The following is a 24,540-nucleotide window of genomic DNA, read 5'->3' as shown; positions in this document are numbered from 1 at the left end:
CATGACCTATTTCATTACACAAAGCACAAACATCATAAATTTGGTTAGTAGTTTGAACATTACCATCATCTATGGTGTGCACTTGAGGTCGGGCAATGGCCGGTCGCGCTCTCCTTGATGCTTGAGCTTTCCTCTTTGATGTAGTTGCCATGCTCTCCAAGAACTCCCAATCATCGTTCTCATAATTTGGACCAAAAGTCCCACCGGTAATGGACATTAGATCACGAGCATCTTCGGCACTCAATCCCTCGTGGAAGGCATTCATCAACTCCCATAATTCAATTCCATGGTGAGGGCAATTCTTTATCATCATATTGAATCGTTCAAATGCTTCATGGAACATTTCACCATGTTGTTGTTGGAAGCTTCTCAACCCCTTTCTTGCATCGTTGGTCTTTTGGGCGGTGTAAAACTCATCCAAGAAAGTTTGTTGCATCTCCCCCCATGTATATATGGATGCCCAAGGCAACGTGTAGAACCATTTCTTCGCCTTGTCTTCCAAAGAAAATTGGAACAATACCAATTTAATATCGTCAGCCGAGAACCCTTGACTCCCAAGAGTGTTACAAATCGAGTCATAAGCCTCCAAATGAAAGTAAGGCTCCTCCGTTGCTAACCCCTTATATTTTGGTAGACTTTGCAAAGAGTTGGTCCTCACTTCAAATGTTCTCCCTTGATCATTGTGAGGAATGACTACCGGTGAAGGGTTTTGAGTGATTACTGGCCTAAAATGCACTTCGATGCCCCTCACATTTTCTCTAAGGTGCCTTCTTGGTACACCGAACCTACCTCTTGGAGGAATAGGACCCATTGGCCTAGGTACTTGCCCTTGTGGTGCAATTGGTTGTTGAAACTGTTGTTGTCGCATCGGTGGGCGTTGAGGTGGTCTTTGAAATTGCGGTTGTACATTTTGTGGCCGAATTTGTTGCAATGGGATAGGATGTTGCATTGGTGGCCCTTGTGGTCTTGGCCGAATGTGTTGTGGTATGAGTTGTTGTTGTTTTGGCATTCCACCGACACTTGCCATCCCTTGAGATTGACTTTGCACATATCCAAATTCTCCTTGATCACCATAACCCCCGTAAGCATACCCATCCTCATCATAACCTTCAAACTCCTCAAACCCTTCATCATACCCATCTCCTTGAATTCCTGACGAATGCCCAAATGGAAGAGTTGAATATTGAAAACCCGCTTGGTTCGATGGTCTAAATGTTGAAGTAGCATGGACAATGGTCGAAATTGGTGCTATGGTATGGCTTGAATATGATGGACCCGCACCCGGGAAGAAATGGGACAATGGCGGTATAGTAGTGGAAGGGTTAAAGGTAATGGTTGGCTCTTCTTGGGTAGTAATGGGTTGTGTGGTGTTGGTTGGTGTAGTGTCATGAGGTGGAGTAGGAATGGTAGTCGAATTTGGTATGGTTGTGTTTGGTGATGGTTGTGTGGAAGTAGGTATAAATGATGAAGTCGTTTGACCCGTTGTAGGTGGAATTTGTGAATCAGCCATGATGTTTCTTGGTGTAATTGGTGAAGTGGGTGAACCAATGATTCTGTTTTCTCGCAATAAAACCCTGTTTTGCCGTAACGTTCTTTCGATTTCCGAATCAAATGACAATGGTGACGCTTTGTGAGAGCCTCTAGTATGCATGCACCTGTAGAACCTGCACACTAAACACACCAGTGTAAACCCGAAAATAACAAAGCAAAACTAACAAACTGACACACGTTGCGCACTACTCCCCGGCAACGGTGCCAAAATTTGACGTGCTTGTCGTGGTACACGCAAATTTAATCCCAATAACAACTATAGATAGTGGTAGAAGGGTATCGAACTCAGGGAGTATGTGGAAAGTGTGTTGATTTTATAGCTTTGCGATTAAACTACAATTAACCTAATTTGCAGAAAATAAAGATCAATGAGTTGGATTGTTGTTTTAGAAAACTAAATTAATAACTAAGTTCAAATAAAGATTGGTTGTTTAACAGATTAGGAGAGCAATGACCATCTTAGGATTCACTTTCCTTTAACAATTGTGTGAAATTTCAACTAGAAAGAGTTACATAGACATAACTCGTACATACATAATCGAAGTGATAAAAGGGAACAAAGTACTCGGATTCTAATGCGAGGTTGTTTCCCGATGATCAATCAATCAATAACCAACCCTAACCCTTCCCGTGATATCTCGATTGCCAACGGCACCAAGAACGTACGATCGAGACTAGCAATTGCACTATCGATTAACAAGCTACAAACAATTATGCATATACCATGATATTCAAGCAACGCAAGTTATCATTCTAGAAATTCAGAAATAAACACACAAAAGTTCAAGATAAACCTTCACCTAAGATGATCACCGAGAGTTTTAGCCACGCATAGCTTGGTGAATCATCATAACAAGTAGTTCGATGTTCATACAAATCAAAATCACAAACCGAATGTTAGAAATTGTTCCAAGCCAAGCAAAATCACTCAAAATCGCCCCTAGTGTCTCCAATAACCGGCCAATCATCAGAATCAATGAAAAGACACCATAAAACTGTTTTTAATGAGCGGTTACACTTTTCACGCAGCCTCCACCGTAACTTACGGCTCCACCATAAGTTACGGTGGATATGATGTTGATACGGTGAAGTTCGTCTGAGGTACGGTGGAATCCGGGCAAAAATCAAGTCCACCGTAAATTACGGTAGGACTGTAATTTACGGTGGCATGCTGATTATCCTTCTTTGTTTCATCTTTCACTCCACACTTGACCCGTTCAACTCCGAACCTTCCAAAGCTGCATTTTTCTTCACTTTAAGCCGCCAAACCCCACCTGAGACATAACAACAGTAGTTATCTATTTCGAGATAATTACACACTTAAATGAGGGATAAACTTGTCTTTTAACATCATAAAAGGGTTGTCCGATGGACCACCCGTCAAGCTCGAATGTACTTCTTGATGGCCATGTCTGACGTCTTGACTTGATCGGGACAGATAATGCTAAGCTGCTTGAAGCGAGCAGTCAAGGCAGCGTTGTCTCCGTCCTTCTGCTTGATGTTCCAAAACTCGTCCTCCAGCTTTTGGCGTTCATGGGGAGGGCAGAATTCGTCCATCATGATGGCTTTTAGCTCTTCCCAAGTCAGCTCATAAGCTGCATCATTCCCGCGTTTGTTTCGTTCGACCGTCCACCAGTCTAGAGCTCGGGACTGGAAAACACTGGTCGCATTTAGGGTACGGAGATTTGCAGGACAGCCGCTTTGGCGCAGAGTGACTTCGATCGAATCAAACCATTGAAACATGGCGGTAGGGCCATCTTCTCCGGTAAACTCTTTTGGTCCGCATGCCTTGAACTGTTTGAAGCTGAAAACAGTCTTGTTAGCATCTTTAGGAGCCTCGGTTCGCGACTCCTCAGAAGATTTGCTGACGTTTTCATACACATCGCTCACAGCTTTTGCCACTTGCTTGGCGATGATTGCAGCAAGACGACAGTCTCTCTTTTCTTGGCGGGTAAGAGGGGTTCGGTGTCCAGATGACGACATGGTCTGCAACAAACATCGTCGTAGGTCTCAGACACATCAAAATCGAATCTCACCTCACACGTCTACTACTTACTAAAGCTCAGGAACACGTCGAAACATGTATCACATAGATACATAAGCACATAGTCACAGATTCATGTAGTCACAGAAGCACATAAGCACGTAGAGCACAGAGACACATAAACATAGAAAGACTTTTAATCACAGATGCAGTCAGAATACAGAAACCTATCATTCAAAGCTCGTGTGTCGTTCGTGTATCGTGATCGCGTTTAGCATATCGAGTGGCATAGTATCATCGTATAGCAAGTCGAGTATAGTACAAGCGTATATCGTAGCATAATATCGTCTAAAATTGCAGCGACTTGTTAGCATATTGAGATAGAAGAGCAGTGCGAGTCGTGTGTCTCGATCGAAGTGATAGCAAAATCGGATAATCTTCCAAAAATTCAAACACATAAACAGGTAATTACACATAAAGCACATAAAATCAACGAATCATCAGAGTAAGTAGTTGCGGGCTCAGAATCGAAACACATAAAATCGAGAAATAGATTGTCTGTGGCTAGTAGACGTCGACTACCCAAGGCGATTCGACTATTCACAATAGACTTGTCGTTACATTTCGACTTTCGGGATCATGTCTCTGCCTCGTTTCCTGGGCATTCATCACGCATTCCCTAGGTCATACTCGTGAGTTCAGGTCGTTGGAGTCCGTCGAGGCCTTGGTGAGATGAAATAAAATCAGAATAAGTTGTCAAGGTTAGGGTTTCACCCATAGCTTAGCAACTTCTTCCTTGTTTTAACAAAATTGAGTAGATTATTCATCAAAATATGGATTTCACTCCTGATTTGGTATAATTCTCCTCGTTCGTTATTTAAAAATAGTGAGGAAATCATTGATAAGTTGAGAAAATCAGCATTGACCAAGCAAGTTAGTCGAGAGTTTGCGGCTTTCACACCTATTCCCGACTAAATCGCTTGACTCTATTTGAAAATTCGAGTGCAGTGATAGCGGAGAATATTAGAATATAACACATAAGCTTGGTCTGTTGGTTCCTAACTATAGTCTAGGTCTCTAAGACAGCGACCCGGACTAGGTCGTGTCTAGCCTAATTCCCTATAGTTATGGCTCTGATACCAATCTGTCACACCCCAACCGACGGCGGAATCATCGGGGCATGGCACTGAGCGAAACAGATTGTCCAGAAATTTCCACAACAACTATCATTACTATTCAGTTTAAATAATACGTCCCATACCGTATCCCAAATAGTAAAACAAATTATTACAGATAACAACTAGTCAAATGTTCTGTTCTGACAACTCAGATTCAAATATAAACATTGTTTAAATGCTTCTAGAGACTCGATCTGCAAGATCTACAGACAACTATGCTCTAGACGCTTATTCTAAGCTCGCCTTCCTAGCAGATAAGCATCCTAATTGCCTGTCACATACGTTAAAATAAAGTCAATACATAAAATGTAAAGGTGAGCATACAAGTTTGATAATAGCATATAGAGTTTTAAATAGTTTATGCATAACCAACACGTACACAGAGGAAAACGAAGCATGTTAATTATCAACATGGAACTATCGATACAATGACTGCGGGTTGACTGCCTGAGGCAGTTCGCAATACATGATTACCACCGTAATCCATGCAAGTAATTGTCCTTAACAACCCCCGTGTGAACGGGTGCTGAGTCCAAACTATAGTACTATCGTCGTTAAGGCAGGTAGACAGCATTCCACGTGTAAACATAACAACAAGCATTCATTTAGTCACGTAATACATGCAGAACGGTTAGCGTTTAAATAATTGAGTAGTGTGTTCGATTGTGATTTAGATAAGTAACGTATGTAACACCCAAAAGTGCTAAAAGCAAAAAGGGATCGAGTATACTCACAGCGATTGATGGATTGAAGGGAGCGCTTGAGAGTAGGGTTAGCCCGAATAGTTCGATAGCATAACGATGAGTAACTCGTAAAACGATTACAAGTGTTGATGGGTGGAACAGCCTGGTCGATCGAACGGTAGGTTCGATCGGACGGGTTATTCGTTCGGTTTGACAGTCCGTTCGGACAGCCTGTTCGGTCGGCCGGTAGGCTCGATCAGTGGGACTGTTCGAGTGGATTGTTTCTTCCTCTGAGTAGGATGTGTTTGTGTATGATGGCTTGACCTTTTGAAGTTTTCGTTGTAGTATTTGAGAACATTGAAGTGTCCTTACCTTTCAGGCCGATCGATCGAACGGGCCGTTCGATCGGCCGGCTTAACTGATCGGCTAGGTACTTCAGTAGTGAGTCCTCAGCAGGATGTCACTTGATCGGACGGCATGTTCGATCGGGTGGCACTCCAATACGTCGAACGAGTTGAAAATCGATTAAGTGTTAAAGCATAGTATCTCATGATCCGAAGAGTATTCAACCCACACCGTAGTTCGATCGAACAACACTTCGTTCAATACTATACTTCATGAAATTGTTAAAGTGTGGGGCCATGTGCTAGCCGATCGGCTGGCCTGGTCGATCGGCTGACATGTCCGATTGGCTGGGCTATTCGTTCGAACAGCTTGTCTGATCGGTCAGCATCCTAACCTAGTCGGCCTGTTTGTCTAACACTTGGCTGTTCTGATGGTTTGACGTTATATCGAAGTATTTTGACAACGACTTGAACCATGGAACCTTCGTTCTTACTTGTTTCCCCTGCTCGGACAGAAATCACCCAAGTCCGGCCGGTGAACGGTTCGGAACGGAGTTTATAGTTTAACCCGAAATCGGTGAACCTCATGGATAGAATCCGAATCCTGAACCACACAACTATTAGAATGATTGCCACACCCCTATTTTCCACGTGTCACCGGTGGGCCCGGTGGGGAGTATTGTGACGTAGTTGATATCATCATAGTCAAACAACACAATATTTAAATGCACTGCGGAAGCAAAAGATAGATTTTTATTTCAACCAAATAAAAGTGTAATATTAAGTATCACATCATGGTTGAGTAATATCCACAGGAGGATCAAAACAAAGAGGGAACTGTTCAACAGACTTTAAAGGCATCTAAAGCTTGCGAGACTTGAGTAATGATGCCTGGAGTAGCCAGCCTATTTCATCTAGTACCTGCACTTAGCCGTTTTGGAAAATACGTCAGTTTACACTGGTAAATACAACTTAACTGACTCATTTTGAAAATGGTTTGAAAATTGATTTGAATGCTCTTCGGCAAAAATATTTTTATAACTTGGGACAATTATTTAAAATAATCTTGTATACAGTTTTACTCATTTGTCGTCCATTAGGGCCGGTTTATAGGGCCGGACTTAAGTTAACTGACACGCCACAGGTATAATGCCCACAAGGTTGATTCCTTTAAATGGGATACCAGTTTTTACATAATGCATCTGTCAGGTGTACGCCTACACCCCGTGCTTAGGTCGTGGCAATTTCTTAGAATGATGCCAAGGATATCCGGGACATGGTCATTTAACCCCCAAAAGCCATACACCAAATAATACATATTAAACAGGTTATGCAAATACATTAATCACAATACGATTTAAATGACTACATACACCCGACCAAGCGGTACTTTTATAGTACCGTATCCCAAGCCCGTATAGGGAAAATAAGTTAAGAGTATTTACCTGAGCAAAGTATAAATAAAATACAGCAAGTGCACGTAGCTTTTACTGGGCTCCTAATCTGGAACGAAGGTTTTTAATAACCTATTAGAATCCTAACGGGTCTTTAATTAAGCCTAGACTTAGACCGGTTAGTTTTCAAAAGGAAGACACGGTTCAAACGCATGATAAAGCGAAGACCGGTTTAGAATGTGGTTTTGACCCGACAAGCTTGCATGCTTGTTTAATATGGGTAACTTAAACACATTCTGGATTTTGAGACAAAAACGATATGGTTTGACCCGTTTCGGCTAATATATGCAAACTAGTTACATAAGCCGATCCGAACGCGAAATGTGCGTAACGAGTAACCACAAGAGTCATATACAAGTTTCCTAAGTTAATATGCCTTAAATATGTTGTGACATCAGTAAGATATCTTCTATTATGCCCCAAATGAATTTAAACTCAAATTATGCCCCGTAAGGGCATTTTGGTCATTTAAAAGGTTATAAAAGAGTTTAAATATAATTCTGAGTTTCGGGTCTGATGTAATCAGTAAAAATACTTAATTTACTAAGTTATATCAGTAGGGTATAACCTATATGTGAAATTTATCATTTCTAACCATACTATGCTCCGAGGGGGCATTTTGGTAATTTCACTTAAGGTTTAAAGGCTAAATCTGGAAATCTGAGTTTAAAACTTTTGCTTACTGAGAAAGTATAGAAATTTACTTAAAACACCAGTAGGTATCAAGTCTTATATATCTAATATGTTTTTAATACATACTATGCGTTTAAAACGCTTAAAATGGCGATTTTGAGCTATTTCCGGGTTCTTAAAGGAAAGCTGACATTTTTACTATTCCAGAAGGCTTAAAATATTCTATTTATCATATTAGATCAGTAGAAAAAGGTTTGGTATCAAAAGGTTTGGTAAAACTCATTTTATAGCTTAAAAGGGTGAAACCGACAATTACCGAATTAAGCTTAGAACTCTAGGTTATGATCAGCCTAAAAATAAATAAAAATCTCCAAAAATATTATTTTACATCAGTAGGTATAAAGTTTGGTATCAAAAATTGGGTTTAGATAGGCTATATGCTAGTTATGCGGTTTAATTACTAAAAGCTTCTTAATTACGCTAATGAGCATAAATCCTAATCTAGTCCTCAAACTGATATCAAATTTTGGGTACAAGTTCACGTTTTAAGGTCATAAGGGCATAATAGTCAATATTTAGGCATTTAACGGAAATATGCATATGAATCGGATAACTAATGAACCAAGTTGTATAATCTCAGAGGGTTATACTTATAGGTAACTGGTCCTATTAAAGCTCTAAGGCATTCCTAAACCATGCTCAAACGGGTCAGAACTGAAAGTCAAAGCATAAGTCAAACTATGCGACTTTCGGTCCCGAACCGAGCCTAAACTGAAAATTGTCGAGTTGAACATGTTTAGACATGTTTTTACATTAATTACCAAGTTATATTAATGACAAAACAGGTTGCATAGCCTTTACATTGCTAATTATGCATTTATTTGAAAATAGGCTTCTTGTTGACTTTTTATAATCAAGTTTGACTCGACAATTGACCTAGTTAGAGTGGGAATCAGAGGGTGCCCTTTTAAGGGTTTATTGCCCATATAATTACCAACTCATAGGTACTTTCAATTTGCAATTTGACTGAAGAAATTAAGATTAATGACGAAGTCAAATCTTAATTACGACGGTTTGACTTTACGCTAAATAACTAAGCTAAACCGAATTAAGAAAGGTTAAATACACTTACAATAGTCCTAAGCACAACTAATGATCACTATGGATGAGTCTTGAGCTCCAGGAACCTCCAAGAAGTAAGTTGTGAAGTTTACGAGTGAATGAGCAATGAAGAACCCAAATCATGACCCTTATATAGGTTTCTTGATGCAATTTGATCATGCCAAACAAGTCTAGGATTGATTCCAGATGATTACAAGTGTCCCTAGACCCTTTAAAACCATTAAACAAGCCCCTTGAATCGAAAAATGGTAAGATAAGTTGGTTAAACCGGCTGTACAGGCAGCTGCCAACATTTTTCTGCATCTGGGCACCTTAGGCGCCCCGCGTAAGAAACCTTAGAGGGTTTACGCGGCTGGATTGAGGCTCAGGTCAGGTTTTACAAGTTTCAACTATTTACAATTTGGCCCCTGGTCCTTTCAAACGTGGTTTTAAGCTCATTTCTTGCACTTTTGGCCCTCTAACTTTACTTTTAAGGGCTCCAAAACTTAATTAAACATTGGCAAGTCCTTGGTTACTTTTTGATCACTCGAAAAGCCTTAAATTTCAACGTTGACGCTTTTAACCCCTCGTATACGAATATTGTCATAACTTTCTCATACTTTATCGAAACCTTGTGAAATTTTTATCACACATTCTTGTGAGTATAATTAATCATTACAAAGCTTCGGGTTCGCTAAATGGTCACTCAGAGGTATACTTTAAACATGTTGACACATTTAACCCCTGTAGTTTGTAATTCCTCACTTTCTTTCACAAATAGCTTCGTATGATCCATGACTCATTCGTTTAAGGGTATAAACATCATGTAGGGTTATTGAAAGATATATTTATCCATTGTTGACATTTTGAACCCTTATATTCACATACTTTCTCTGTTTGTCAACTTTAGTCCTTCATACGTAATCTTTCACACGTTCAAAGCTTATGACACGTGTCAATACATTATTGGACATGAATTTTCGAGGTGTTACAATGATTAGTGAGTTGGCTCAAGCTCCGTTTCTACCGGTTTGAAGGCATTCAGTGTAAAAGAGTTGAAAGAAAGTTGGAAAATCCATCTTTCAATCCTTTACATCGTGTAAATGTTTAGATGTAGGATAGATCTTTGTTTGTTTATGTGGAAATCGGTTAGATCCAAGCTATTCTTGGTGGATTGAGGCCAAAACATGAAGTTCTTCAAGAATATCATGATGACATCATCCTAGAATGCTTGAATCTTGATGATTTCACGGTTAAAAGTTAAGATTTGAAAGATAGAAAGGTGTCGGAGTGTGTATTGATCAAGAAAGTACAAGATTTAGGATGAAATCTTACCGGAATCAAGAGAAATCTGAGAAAAGAAGGGGAGCACGAGCTGGTCGGTCAGAGAGTTTCCAAAAGTGGAAAGAATGACAATGACAGGGCTATTTATAGGCTTCCCAAAGAGGAAAGGGCTGGCCGATCGGCCAGGCATCCCGATCGGACAGCCTGCTCGATCGGATAGTCCGTCCGATCGGCTGGGCTGTTCGATCGGCTAGGAGCCTGATCGATCAACAGCCTGTTTCGAGCGTTCGGTGCGACGATTTCTGATATTTCGGTTTCGATTGAAGGCGATATGAATACGCTAGAGTTTCCTATTCAAAATACTTTTAATCCCAACCACTATATCTACATACAAGCATCTACATCTTGCACTGTCTCTTCTCCACCAATTATCATGATTCGATTTCGATTGAGTTCGAGTTTCGATTCGATTGAGCACCACACATAACATAAAGTAAACACGCACAAGTAACACATAAGGCACACACACACGTATAACAACACCAAAGTTTGCACAATTCGAGTTTCGAGTTTGATGATGATTCGATTAACTTGATTATTGATTGATTGTCTTTATCGCATTGTTACTTCCTATTATTCACAGTCGTTTAGTGTTTCGCGTTGATAAACATTCGATTCATTCGATTACTTTGATTAATAACACTTACTCCACATAATACAACTAACGAAAAATGCACACCTAAAGTAGACTAACTATAGTCAAAGAAGTCAATCTTGACTTTGACTTTGACATTCGGTAACACGGGGTGTTACACCAATAATGTATCGACACGTGTCATGAGCTTTGAACATGTAGAAGATTACTTTAGAGGGACTAAAGTTGACAAACAGAGAAAGTAGGTGAATATAAGGGTTCAAAGTGTCAACAATGGATAAATATACTTCACAATAACCCTACATGATGTTTATACCCTTAAACGAATAAATCATGGATCATACGAAGCTAATTGTGAAAGAAAGTGAGGAATTACAAACTACAGGGGTTAAATGTGTCAACATGTTTAAAATATACCTCTAAGTGACCTTTTAGCGAACCCGAAGCTTTGTAATGGTTAGTTATACTCACAAGAATGTGTGATAAAAATTTCACAAGGTCTTGATAAAGTATGAGAAAGTTATGACAATATTCTTATACGAGGAGTTAAAAGCGTCAACGTTGAAATTTAAAACTTTTCGGTGATCGTATGAATAACCGGGGACTTAACAAAGTTGGTTTATGACTTCGGGTCCTTAAAAGTCAAGTTTGGGGGTTAAAAGTGCAAGAAACCATGTAAAAATCAAGTTTGGAAGGACCAGGGACCAAAATTGCAATATTGGCAAACTTGTGACCGGACTAGGCCTTGACACGGGCCGCGTAAGACCAGGCCCAAGTCTTACGCGGGCCGCCTGAGTCCCCTAGATGCTGAAAATAAGCACAGCTACCTGTACAGCCGGTTTAACCGACTTATGAAGCTTGTTTTTGATACTTGGGGCTTGTTTGATGGTTTTAAAGGGCCTAGGGACACTTGGAATGATCCCATAACACTTGTAGACTTGTTTGTAATGATCTAAAGGCATCAAGAACTATATAAGAACCCATTTGTTGCAAGACTTTGACACTTGCATTCAAAACCTTCACAACTTGGTTTCTAGAGGTTCCTGGAGCTCAAGACTCATTCCTAGTGATCATTAGTCGTGCTTAGGACCTTGGTAAGCATCATAAACCTTTATTAATTCAGTTTAGCTTAGTTATTTAGCGTAAAGTCAAACCGTCATAACTAAGATTTGACTTCGTCATTAATATTAATTTGTCCAGTCAAATTTCAAATTGAAAGTACCTATGAGTTGGTAATTATGTGGGCAATAAACCCTTAAAAGGGCACCCTCTGATTCCCAATCTAACTAGGTCAATTGGCGAGTCAAACTTGATCTTAAAAAGTCAACAGAAAGCTTATTTTCAAATTAATGCATAACTAGCAATGTAGAAGCTATGCAACCTGTTTTATCATTAATATAACTTGGTAATTAATGTAAGAACATGTCTAAACATGTTCAACTCGACAATTTTCAGTTTAAGCTCGGTTCGGAACCGGAAGTCGCAAAAGTAGACTTTTGCTTTAACTTTCAGTTCTGACCCATTAGAGCATAGTTTAGAAATGCCTTAGAGCTTATTTAGGACCAGGTTTCATATAAGTATAACCCTGTGTGATTATACGACTTGGTTCATTAGTTATCCGATTCATATGCATATTTCCGTTAAATGCCTAAATGTTGACTATTATGCCCTTATGACCTTAAAACATGAATTTTGAAAATGTAAAAGAGTAGAAACCTTAGCTACTGATTTATAAACTTGTACCTAGAATTTGACATCAGTTTGAGGTCTAGATTAAGAGTTACGCTCAATAGCGTAATTAGAAAACTTTTTAGTAATTAAATGGCGTAATTAGTATATAGCCTATCTAAACCCAATTTTTGATACCAAAATTTTTACCCACTGATATAATATAATATTTTGGGATTTTTGGAGATTTTTATTTATTTTTAGGCTGATCATAACCTAGAGTTCTAAGCTTAATTCGGTAGTTGTCGGTTTTGCCCTTTTAAGCTATAAAATGAGTTTTACCAAACCTTTTGATACCAAACCTTTTTCTACTGATCTAATATGATAAATAGAATATTTTAAGCCTTCTGGAATAGTAAAAATACCAGCTTTCCTTTAAGAACCCGGAAATAGCTCAAAATCGCCTTTTTAAGCGTTTTTAAGCATTTTTAACGTATAGTATGTATTAAAACCATATTAGATATGTAAGACTTGATACCTACTGATATTTTAAGTAAACTTTTATATTCTAACAGTAAGTAAAAGTTTTTGAAGTCAGATTCCGGATTTGACCTTTAAACCTTAGGTGAAATTACCAAAATGCCCTTTCGGTGCATAATATGGTTAGAAATGATAAATTTCACATATAGGTTATAACCTACTGATATAACTTAGTAAATTAAGTATTTTTACTGATTACATCAGACCCGAAACTCAGAATTATATTTAAACTCTTTTATAACCTTTTAAATGACCAAAATGTCCTTACGGGGCATAATTTGAGTTTAAATTCATATGGGGCATAATAGAAGATATCTTACTGATGTCACAACATATTTAAGGAATATTAACTTAGGAAACTTGTATATGACTCTTTTAGTTACCCGTTACGCACTTTTCGCGTTCGGATCAGCTTATGTAACTAGTTTGCATATATTAGCCGAAACGGGTCAAACCATATCGTTTTCATCTCAAAATCCAGAATATGTTTAGTTTACCCATATTAAACATGTATCCAAGCTTGTCGGGTCAAAACCACATTCTAAACCGGTCTTCGCTTTATCATGCGTTTGAACCGTGTCTTCCTTTTGAAAACTAACCGGTCTAAGTCTAAGCTTAATTAAAGACCCGTTAGGATTCTAATAGGTTATTAAAAACCTTCGTTCCAGATTAGGAGCCCAGTAAAAGCTACGTGCACTTGCTGTATTTGATTTATACTTTGCTCAGGTAAATACTCTTAACTTATTTTCACTATACGGGCTTGGGATACGGTATTATAATAATACAGCTTGGTCGGGTATGTAGTCATTAAATCGTATTGTGATTGATGTATTTACATAACCTGTTTTATTCTGTATTATTTGGTGTATGGCCTTTGGGGGTTAAATGACCATGTCCCGGATATCCTTGGCATCATTCAAAGAAATGGCCACGACCTAAGCACGGGGTGTAGGCGTACACCTGACAGATGCATATGTAAAAACTGGTAGCCCACTTAAAGGAAATAACCTTGTGGGTATTATACCTGTGGCATGTCAGTTAATCTAGACCGGCCCTACAAACCGGCTCTAATGGACGACAAATAAGTAAAACTGTATACAAGATTATTTTTAAATAATTGTCCCAAGTTATAAAAGATATTTTTTCCTAAGTGCATTCAAATCAATTTTCCTAAAAGTTTTCAACATGAGTTAGTTAAGTTGTATTTACCAGTGTAAACTGACGTATTTTCCAAAAAGGCTAAGTGCAGTTACTATACGTAATGGGTTGGCTACTCCAGGCATCAATAATCAAGTCTCGCAAGCTCTAGATGTCAAAGTCTGTTGAACAGTTTTCCTTTTTATTTGACCAGCCTGTGGATCTGTTTCAACTACTTTGTGATACTTAATATTACAATTTATTCAGTTGAAATAAATCTATCTTTTTCTTCCGCTGTGCATTTAAATTTGTGTTGTTTGACTATGATGATATCAACTACGTCACGCTACTCCCCCCGGGCCCACCGGTAATACGTGGAAATATCGGGGTGTGACAGGTTGGTATCAGAGCCAACACTGAGTGAATTAAACACTAGCCTTTTGTGTTTAATCTCAGTTACACAGTTGCACATTCTCGAGTCTAGACAAAGAACATAGGATTAATCCTAATTCATTTTATTTTGTTCTTGATTTGTTCCTTTTGTTATTTTTCTGATTAGCCCTTGCATGGGCAAGTCATTTCAGTTAGAAGTCCCGTTTAGGGCAACCATGTACTGGTTTAAATTTTAAAGGAACGGTTAGATTTAAAATATCATTCCTATTATAAGATCTAACATTATAATAAAATGGCAAAATCTAAAAAGGACAAGACCTAGCCATGTGTCACCTAAAGACAGGGCCAAGATGGTAGTTCCTCAATTAGATTCAGATCCTTGTTAACATCTCAATTTAGGATTGTTCTGCGTTAAATATTAAAAAGAATCTTAAAGGTAAAACCTAGCCTAAATGTCGTTGCAAACATGGCCAAGATGGTAGAACCTATTCAAAAGATTCAAATCCTTGTTAACATCTAAAGACATGATAACATTAGTGACAAAGATGTGATTCGATAAAATCGCATAAGTCATCCTTAAATTGGGTTATTCCAATCTTTCCTTATTAAAATAATCATCCCTTAAGGATGAAGTGCCCACGGGCTATAATTAACGTCCCCTGAGACTAAAGACATTGGTAGCCTACAACTCCCTGTCAGGAAAAGGTAATGAACTTTGATTCAACCTTAATACCTCGATTCTGTAAAATCCTGGTTTAATAATTAAATCTATCCATGTGACTTGTCTTTTGTGCTATTATTAACTTATAATTTAGGATTATGATAAAGATCCTGAATATGTATATATTTAGCAAATTAACCAAAAATAGTTATTAAAACCATGGTTAATAAATCGTCAAGAACGATAGTACTGTATAGGCTTCTATATAAACCATGTCCTTATTTTCTTTATGTAGCAATTAAAGCTACATGGCTAGGCCAGAAGAGGGAAACAGCCATCTGGTAGAAAATCATGAAAATACTAAGATATACGTGACAGGAGCAGAACTGCAAGCACTAATAGATAATGCTGTTGTAAAAGCTATGGAGCGACAGTATAATGAATCTAGTGGGACGCATAGTAGAACCTCTTCAGTACCCCACTCTAAATCTGTCCTTAAAACTCGTTCTGAAGCTCACAGCAAGCCACCCTCTAAGAAGGATGAACCCAAGAAAGAGGATGTTCAACATTCCTCAAACCAACACAGTGTTCCATCCAAGAGGATAATGTTCGATGGTGAACCGCGTACCAAGTCCTGTACCTATAAGTACTTTGTTTCCTGCAAACCCCGGGATTTCACTGGGGAGAAATGGGCAATTGATTGTATGACTTGGTTAGATGAAATGGACACTGTTGTTGATATCATCGGTTGTGATGAAAGGGATATAGTGAAGTATGTATCCCAATCGTTCAAGGGGGAGGCATTAGCTTGGTGGAAGTCTCTCATTCAAGCTGCTGGGAAGACCCCACTCTACAATTTGACATGGGATCAATTTGTTGCTCTCATTAAGGAGAATTACTGCCCTCAGCATGAGGTTGAAAGGATTGAATCAGATTTCTTATCATTGGTTATGAAAAACCTAGATTGCCAAGCCTATCTTACAAGCTTCAATACCATGTCTAGGTTGGTTCCATATCTGGTAACCCCGGAACCCAAAAGGATTGCTCGCTTCATTGGGGGTTTAGCCCCAGAGATCAAAGCCAGTGTTAAGGCTTCAAGACCTGCTACTTTTAGATCAGCAGCTGATCTATCTCTGTCTCTTACTTTAGATGCGGTCAGGTTAAGATCGCTAAAGAATTCTGAAGAAGGTAAGAGGAAGTGTGAGGATGATAACTCACGAGGGTCGAAGAAGAAGCACAAGGGAAACACTGATTCCAAGAAGTTTGGATCTGGAAGGAGTAATCAACAAACAGAGGAGAAGCCAAAGTGCACGACTTGTCAAAAATGCCACTTTGGAAAATGCAGGCTTGAGACCAAGTCTCAATCAGGATCACCTACATGTGGTTATGCAAGTCTAAAGAGCATAAGACTGTTGATTGCAAGAAGATTAAAGATGTCACATGTTACAACTGCAGTGAGAAAGGGCACATTAAGACCAACTGCCCTAAATTCGCCAAGAAGCCCGAGGAAGTCAAGAAGACCAATGCTAGGGTCTTCCAGATGAACGCACAGGAGGCAATTCAGAACGACAATGTAATAACAGGTACCTTCCTCATAAATGATGTTTATGCAAGAGTATTGTTTGACTTTGGTGCTGATAAGTCATTCGTAGATAATAAGTTTTGTGAGTTGTTGAAATTGCCAGTTAAAACCTTAAGTGTGAAATATGAGGTTGAATTAGCTGATGGAACCATAGAAACAGCCTCATCTGTGTTAGATGGATGTGTTATATCCATTAGGAACCACTCTTTTCCATGGTCCTTGCTTCCTTTGAAATTAGCCGGTTTCGACATAGTTTTAGGCATGGATTCGTTAACTAATAACCAAGCCCAGATCGTCTGCAACAAGAAGCAAGTGGTGGTCAAGACTCCATCTGGTGAGTCACTTACCATCCAGGGAGATACCCAGCATGGACTGCCCGAGCAAGTGTCTATGCTCAAGGCATCCAGATGTTTGAAGAAGGGTTGTGTCATTTATATGGCACAAGTAACTATTGATGAGCAGAAGCCCAAGGTTGAAGATATTCCAATCATTTCTGAATACCCCGAAGTATTTCCTGAAGAACTACCTGATTTACCACCAGATAGGCAAGTAGAATTCAGAATTGACATCATCCCTGGACCAGCGCCTGTTGCAAGAGCACCTTATAGGTTGGCACCAACAGAGATGAAGGAATTGATGACGCAGCTAGATGAATTACTAGCCAAAGGTTTTATTAGACCTAGCTCATCTCCTTGGGGAGCGCCAATCCTATTTGTCAAGAAGAAGGATGGATCGATGCGCTTGTGCATCGATTACCGCAAGCTTAATAAGGTCACCATCAAGAATAGATATCCTTTGCCCAGGATCGATGACCTGTTCGATCAACTGCAAGGAGCAAGTTATTTCTCCAAGATCGACTTGAGGTCAGGCTACCATCAGTTGAAGGTTAGAGATGAAGACGTGCACAAGACTGCGTTTAGGACTCGCTATGGTCATTATGAGTTCTTAGTGATGCCTTTTGGGCTCACTAATGCACCTGCCGCATTCATGGATCTCATGAATCGCGTCTGCAAGCCTTATCTAGATAAATTTGTCATCGTCTTCATCGATGACATTCTCATCTACTCAAAGAGTCAAGCTGACCACGAGAAGCATCTCCATTGCATTCTGAAGCCCATTTGTGGCGTGTCAGTTAATCTAGACTGGCCCTACAAACCGGCTCTAATGGACGACAAATAAGTAAAACTGTATACAAGATTATTTTTAAATAATTGTCCCAAGTTATAAAAGATATTTTTGCCTAAGTTCATTCAAATCAATTTTCCTAAAACGTTTTCAAAATGAGTCAGTTAAGTTGTATTTACCAGTGTAAACTGACGTATTTTCCACAAAGGCTAAGTGAAGGTACTATACGTAATAGGCTAGCTACTCCAGGCATCAATAATCAAGTCTCGCAAGCTCTAGATGTCAAAGTCTGTTGAACAGTTTTCCTTTATATTTGATCCGCCTGTGGATCTGTTTCAACTACTTTGTGATACTTAATATTACAATTTATTCAGTTGAAATAAATCTACCTTTTGCTTCCGCTGTGCATTTAAATTTGTGTGGTTTGACTATGATGATATCAACTACGTCACGATACTCCCCACCGGGCCCACCGGTAATACGTGGAAATATCGGGGTGTGACACTTTGGGAGAGAGTTTGTTGTCGTCGCTAGGTTTAGAGAGCGTCTAGGTTTTGATAACTAACATTTTACGTAAAATGAATAAATATAAAACAGATCGACGTTGGGCCTCACCTGGGCCGAAAGCCCATCTCGGCGAAACCCCAATGGAACGACGAAACTCCCCCAAGTTTCATCGACATGAGGTGATGACGAAACACTTGAGGTTTCGTCGGGTTCAAGCTTGCCACAAGGGTGTCCAATGTTTAGTCAAACAGGAGATGTATGTGATAGAACTATGCAACACCTTAAACAGCTCATGCACTTCATTAAATAACCACACAATAGTGCAACACCTTAATGATATACTAAATGTGAACAAGTTACATTGAAACAAGTTACATTAATCATATACTAAACAGTTAGCGAAACGAATACCGTGTCGAGTAAGGACCTTGAAAACTCGGATTGTCACATCATCCCCAACTTGAAAGAAATTTCGTCCCGAAATTTGATAAGCAATCCGAAACAGCAAGACGTTAACTCAGGATGTCAACTCAGGATGTGTGTGGATTTTCCGCGGGTACCACATCATCCCCAACTTGAAGGGGATTTCGTCCCGAAATTCACCAGTTGCATTAGAGTTAGATTTACCGGGATTGGACTTGTCCTCTGGGAATAAATGTGGGTACTTGAGCTTCATCTGATCCTGGCGTTCCCACGTGAACTCCGGTCCACGTCTTGAGTTCCAACGAACTCTCACCATCGGAATACGGCTGTGCTTGCGGACCTTGCCTTCCCGGTCCATGATTTCGATGGGTTCCTCGACAAACTGCAACTTGTCGTCGATTTTTAGTTCTTGAAATGGTACCACAAGTGTTTCATCAGACAAACACTTTTTTAATTGCGACACATGGAACACATCATGGACGTTACCCAACTCAGCAGGTAACTCTAGCTTGTAGGCCACTTTACCGATCCGTTCTAGAATTTTAAACGGCCCAACATAACGAGGGTTTAGCTTGCCGCGTTTTCCAAAACGCACCACACCCTTCCAGGGTGAGACCTTCAACATGACACGATCATTAACTTCGAATTCCAAAGGTTTTCTACGCTTATCAGCGTAGCTTTTCTGACGGTCGTGCGCTACCGCCATACGATTCCTGATCTGAACGATCTTTTCTGAAGTTTCCAACACAAGTTCAGGGCCTGTGACCTGGCTGTCACCCACCTCAGCCCAACAGAGAGGTGAACGACACTTTTATCCGTACAATGCTTCGAATGGAGCTGATTGAATACTGGTATGGTAGCTATTGTTGTAAGAAAACTCTATCAAAGGCAAGTATTTCTCCCAACCCTTGCCAAAATCGATCACGCATGCTCGTAACATATCTTCAAGTGTCTGGATGGTTCGCTCACTTTGACCATCCGTCTGCAGGTGATAAGCAGTACTCATGTCGAGACGCGAGCTGAATGATTTGTGCATCGACTGCCACAAATCTGAGATGAAACGCGGATCACGGTCAGAAATAATAGACGTCGGCACCCCGTGCCTGGAAACCACTTCCTTGAGATAGACAGTAGCTAGTTGTGAGAACTTATCTGTTTCTTTGATTGCCAGAAAGTGTGCTGACTTCGTGAGACGATCAACGATTACCCAAATGGTATCGTTTCCGTTTTGAGTTCTCGGCAAACCTGTGACGAAGTCCATTGCGATCTGCTCCCACTTCCACATGGGTATTTCTGGTTGTTGAAGCAATCAAGACGGTTTCTGATATTCAACTTTGACATTCGAGCAGGTCAAACATTTACCCATATAAGTTGCGATGTGAGCTTTCAGTTTTGGCCACCAATACAAAACTTTGAGATCCTGATACATCTTATCCGAACCTGGATGAACAGAGTATCGAGACTTGTGCGCTTCATCCATCACAAGTTCTCTAAGGTTACTAAACAAAGGAATCCATACTCGCTCCATGAAGTAGAGAATACCATCCGATCTCTCTACAAGTTGTTTTTCCATGCCCCTTAAGTATTCTGCTTCAATGTTCTCCTCTTTTAACGCTTTGGTTTGTGTAGAACGAATCTGATCAGGTAGGTTAGAATGTATAGTAAGCTGCAAGGCACGAACACATTTGGGTTTCGATTGCACCACGTTGGCCTTACCCGGATGATACTTGATTGCACAGTCGTAGTCATTTAAAAGTTCCACCCAGCGGCGCTGTCGCATATTCAAATCCTTCTGGTCAAAAATATGTTGAAGACTCATGTGGTCGATATAAATAGTGCATTTAGTACCGTACAAGTAATGCCTCCAGATCTTTAACGCGAAAACCACAGCCCCCAACTCCAAGTCGTGTGTCGTATAATTCCTCTCGTGAACCTTCAACTGGCGAGAGGCGTAAGCTATCACCTTGCTGCATTGCATCAACACGCAACTGAGACCCTGAATAGATGCATCGCAGTATACCGCGAAATCTTCGATACCTTCAGGTAGGGACAAAATCGGTGCACTGCAGAGTTTCTGTTTCAGCAACTGAAAAGCATCCTCTTGCTTCGTTCCCCAAGAATACACAACACCTTTCTGTGTCAACGAGGTAAGAGGTTGAGCGATCTTCGAAAAGTCTTTAATAAATCTTCGGTAATACCCAGCGAGACCAAGAAATTATCGCACCTCCGAGGGACTCTTTGGGGCCGCCCAATTCCTAACAGCATCAACCTTTGCAGGATCCACGTGTATCCCCAGTTCATTAACAATGTGTCCAAGAAAATGTACCTCCCGAATCCAGAAGTCACACTTAGAAAACTTCGCATAGAGTTGCTCCTTCCTCAGGAGCTCCAGAATAAGACGTAAGTGCCGCTCGTGATCTTCCTTGCTCTTCGAGTAGATCAAAATGTCGTCGATGAATACTATAACGAAATCGTCGAGGTACGGTTTGCATACTCGGTTCATGTGATCCATGAAGACCGCTGGCGCGTTCGTCAATCCAAACGGCATAACTAAAAACTCATAATGCCCATAACGCGTTCGAAAAGCCGTTTTTGGAACATCCTCCTCTCGGAATCTCACCTAATAGCCCGATCTTAAGTCGGTCTTCGAATAAAAACTTGACCCTTGCAACTGGTCAAACAAGTCGTCGATGCGCGGCAATGGATAACGGTTCTTAACAGTCACCTTGTTGAGTTCCCGATAATCAATACACATGCAAAAGGACCCGTCTTTCTTCTTTACAAACAAAACTAGGGCTCCCCAAGGCGAGGAACTGGGTCGAATAAAGCCTTTGTCCAATAACTCTTGCAGCTGATTAGACAACTCCTGCAACTCTCCAGGTGCTAAATGATAAGGAGCACGAGCAATTGGGGCCGCTCCTGGTGCAAGGTCAATCTGAAATTCCACTTGACGGTGAGGAGGTAAACCAGGAAGTTCCTCAGGAAATACATCGGCAAATTCACGTATAACTGGCAGATCCTCTATCTTTCTTTCCCCAGGCGGAGGATCAGTAACAAGTGCTAGAATAGCAGGATACCCCTTTTGTAGACACTTCTGCGCCTGCATAGCTGAGATGATTCCAACCATCACACCACTGCGATGCCCCTGAACCGATAATGACTCTCCACCAGGGAAAGGAATACGTACAATCTTCTCCTTACACAGAATCTCAGTTTGGTGCTTAGACAGCCAATCCATACCAACCATTATATCAAAACTACCGAGGGTAACAGGAAGGAGATCAATATCAAAAACTTGACCCACGAGATCTAGTTTACACCCAAAAAGAACATGCGAAGCTTCTATCGTTTTACCATCGGCTAATTCTACTACATGCTTAATCTCTAGAGGTGTTGGAGTTAACCCTAACCGCTGACTAAACTCTAGAGACACATAACTCCAATCGGCACTGGAATCAAATAACACAGAAGCAATAAGATTGTTCACAGAAAACGTACCAGTCACGACATTGCCTTCGTTCCTAGCAACACCAGCACCGATCGTGAATACCCTTCCACGAGCACCATTGCCCCCATTGTTGTTGTTGTTGTTGTTTCCAGCATTGTTGTTGTTATTCTGGCGGTTGTTGTTGTCGTTAACATTCTGATTCAACTGAGGGAAATCCCGTTTAAAGTGGCCCTCATCCCCACACTGAAAACACCCCTTCTTAAAGCCCTGGTTCTGATGGGGTTGTTGCCTTTGCTGTCGCTGATACTGTTGATTTTGCTGCTTTGGCTGCGAGGCTCTACAGTCTTTGGCCTCATGGCCCACCTTTTCGCACCTACGGCAAGCCCGGACACACTGCCCATAATGATGATAGCGACACTTGTTGCACTGCGGCTTCTTCCCAACATAGGAGCCCCGATTCTGATTGCTGCCCTGGCTTTGGTTAACTGAGGACGACTGACTGAAACTGCGGTTGTTGCTATTGTCAGGCCTTTTCTGAGATTGACTCGCACTAGTTGCCTTGCCAGTATCGTTCCACTTGCGCTTGTTATCACTAGCAGGCGTAGTAGCTGTGGTTGCAGCAACAGTAGTGGCAGAAACACGCGGTGGTAGAGAACCACTCTCCACCTCCTGATCGGTGATCTTGTGATCCAAACGGACAATCTGAGGCAAGTTGTTAAGGTTTGCTGCAGTAACCAAACCCATCACCCATGGAGCTAATCCTTTAATGAACAGTTCTATTCTTCGGTGCGGAGGTCGGGACAAGTTCGGGCACATGATAGCCAACTCATGAGACCGTTTCACGTATGCCTCAATTTCGGATCCCACCATCTTCTGATCATAATACTCATTCTCCAGTTTCTGAATCTCATCACGAGGACAATACTCCTCCCTTATCAACTCCTTGAAATCGTCCCAAGTAGTGGCATTTGCCGCCTCGATGCCCAACATCTGAACCCGGGCATTCCACCATGTCAGGGCACCATCCTCGAGTGTGCCCGTAGCATACTTCACTCTGTCCCCAGCAGGACAGTTACACATTGCAAACACAGATTCTGCCTTCTTAAACCATCGTAGGAGTCCTACAGCCCCTTCAGTCCCACTGAAGGTGTGTGGCTTACAACCCATGAACATCTTGAATGTACTAGCAGGTGGATTGTTTTGGTTTTGCGCTTGCTGACCTAATGGACGAAAGAAAACACATTACAGGGGTAAGAGTTGTGTACATGACACAAGGTTAAAGAGTGTTTGGCACATTTCGTACCAGCTTGGTAGGCTGCCAAAGCCTCGGCCACACGTGTGTTGATTAAGTTTGTCAGCTCAGCTTGGGTCATCGCGATGTGACCACGTCCATGACCTCGTCTACTCATGATTCTATATAAGGAGAGGGAACAAATTTAGGAGTCGAGATGAGGTAAAAGTCAAGTATCACATTGAAATCTACAAACTACCAAGTTTACACACAATAGGGAAGAACCCTTCTCACACTCGTTAAGCCTCACTGGGACTTACATGCACCTTACGTTATTATTATGTGTGCACCCATAATAATAAGGCAATTTGCTTGCTCATCTCAGTGCCTCTTAACTTGTGCTAAAAGTTTCCCCCGCATTCAAATAGCAAAACAGAAGGTACTATAGGGTTGCGAATCACAAAAGTCGAAAAGTAGTATCACACTATCAAATCACCATAGTATCTAGTATGTTGTTTTATGTGAGCTGTGAGTGTCTGACTACTAAACAAGTAATGCATAAAGTAAACAGAGAACGAACCTTGCAATCTGGAGAAGAGTGTCATGGTCGATTTTCGAAGTTGTTTGGTTATAGTCTGGTTTTATGAAAACGTTTTAAAACCTAGTTCACTATAACCAGTGGCTCTGATACCAAACTGTCACACCCCCAAAATACCACATGCGGAAACACCGCGGGACGTGTGACGTACCAGGATCCAAGCCACTAATCATATTGTACCAATAATAAATATTTAAATAAAACATTCATTTCATTGCATAAGATAAATCCAAGTCATGAGTTAAAACCAGAGAAAAACATTCAGCGGAAGCATAATGTAAATAATAATTCAAATGTTTCAAAACATGTGTTAATAATCAATAAAGCAAGTATCCAAAAGTCTCTATCCATGACTACTCC

At 40.5% G+C, this 24,540-nt stretch overlaps 1 non-coding gene across 1 annotated transcript; it reads left to right on the top strand.

The window, feature by feature from the left end:
* The first annotated feature begins 281 nt into the window (after nucleotides 1-281).
* Nucleotides 282-387, top strand: LOC118491796. The gene has a single exon (XR_004892241.1). It is a non-coding gene; the product is annotated as a small nucleolar RNA R71 (small nucleolar RNA).
* Nucleotides 388-24,540: the final 24,153 nt, after the last annotated feature.

The sequence above is a fragment of the Helianthus annuus genome, chromosome 4, assembly GCF_002127325.2.
Source record: "Helianthus annuus cultivar XRQ/B chromosome 4, HanXRQr2.0-SUNRISE, whole genome shotgun sequence".
In the NCBI taxonomy this organism is placed as follows: domain Eukaryota; kingdom Viridiplantae; phylum Streptophyta; class Magnoliopsida; order Asterales; family Asteraceae; genus Helianthus; species Helianthus annuus.
This window is presented reverse-complemented; position numbering and strand designations above follow the sequence as displayed.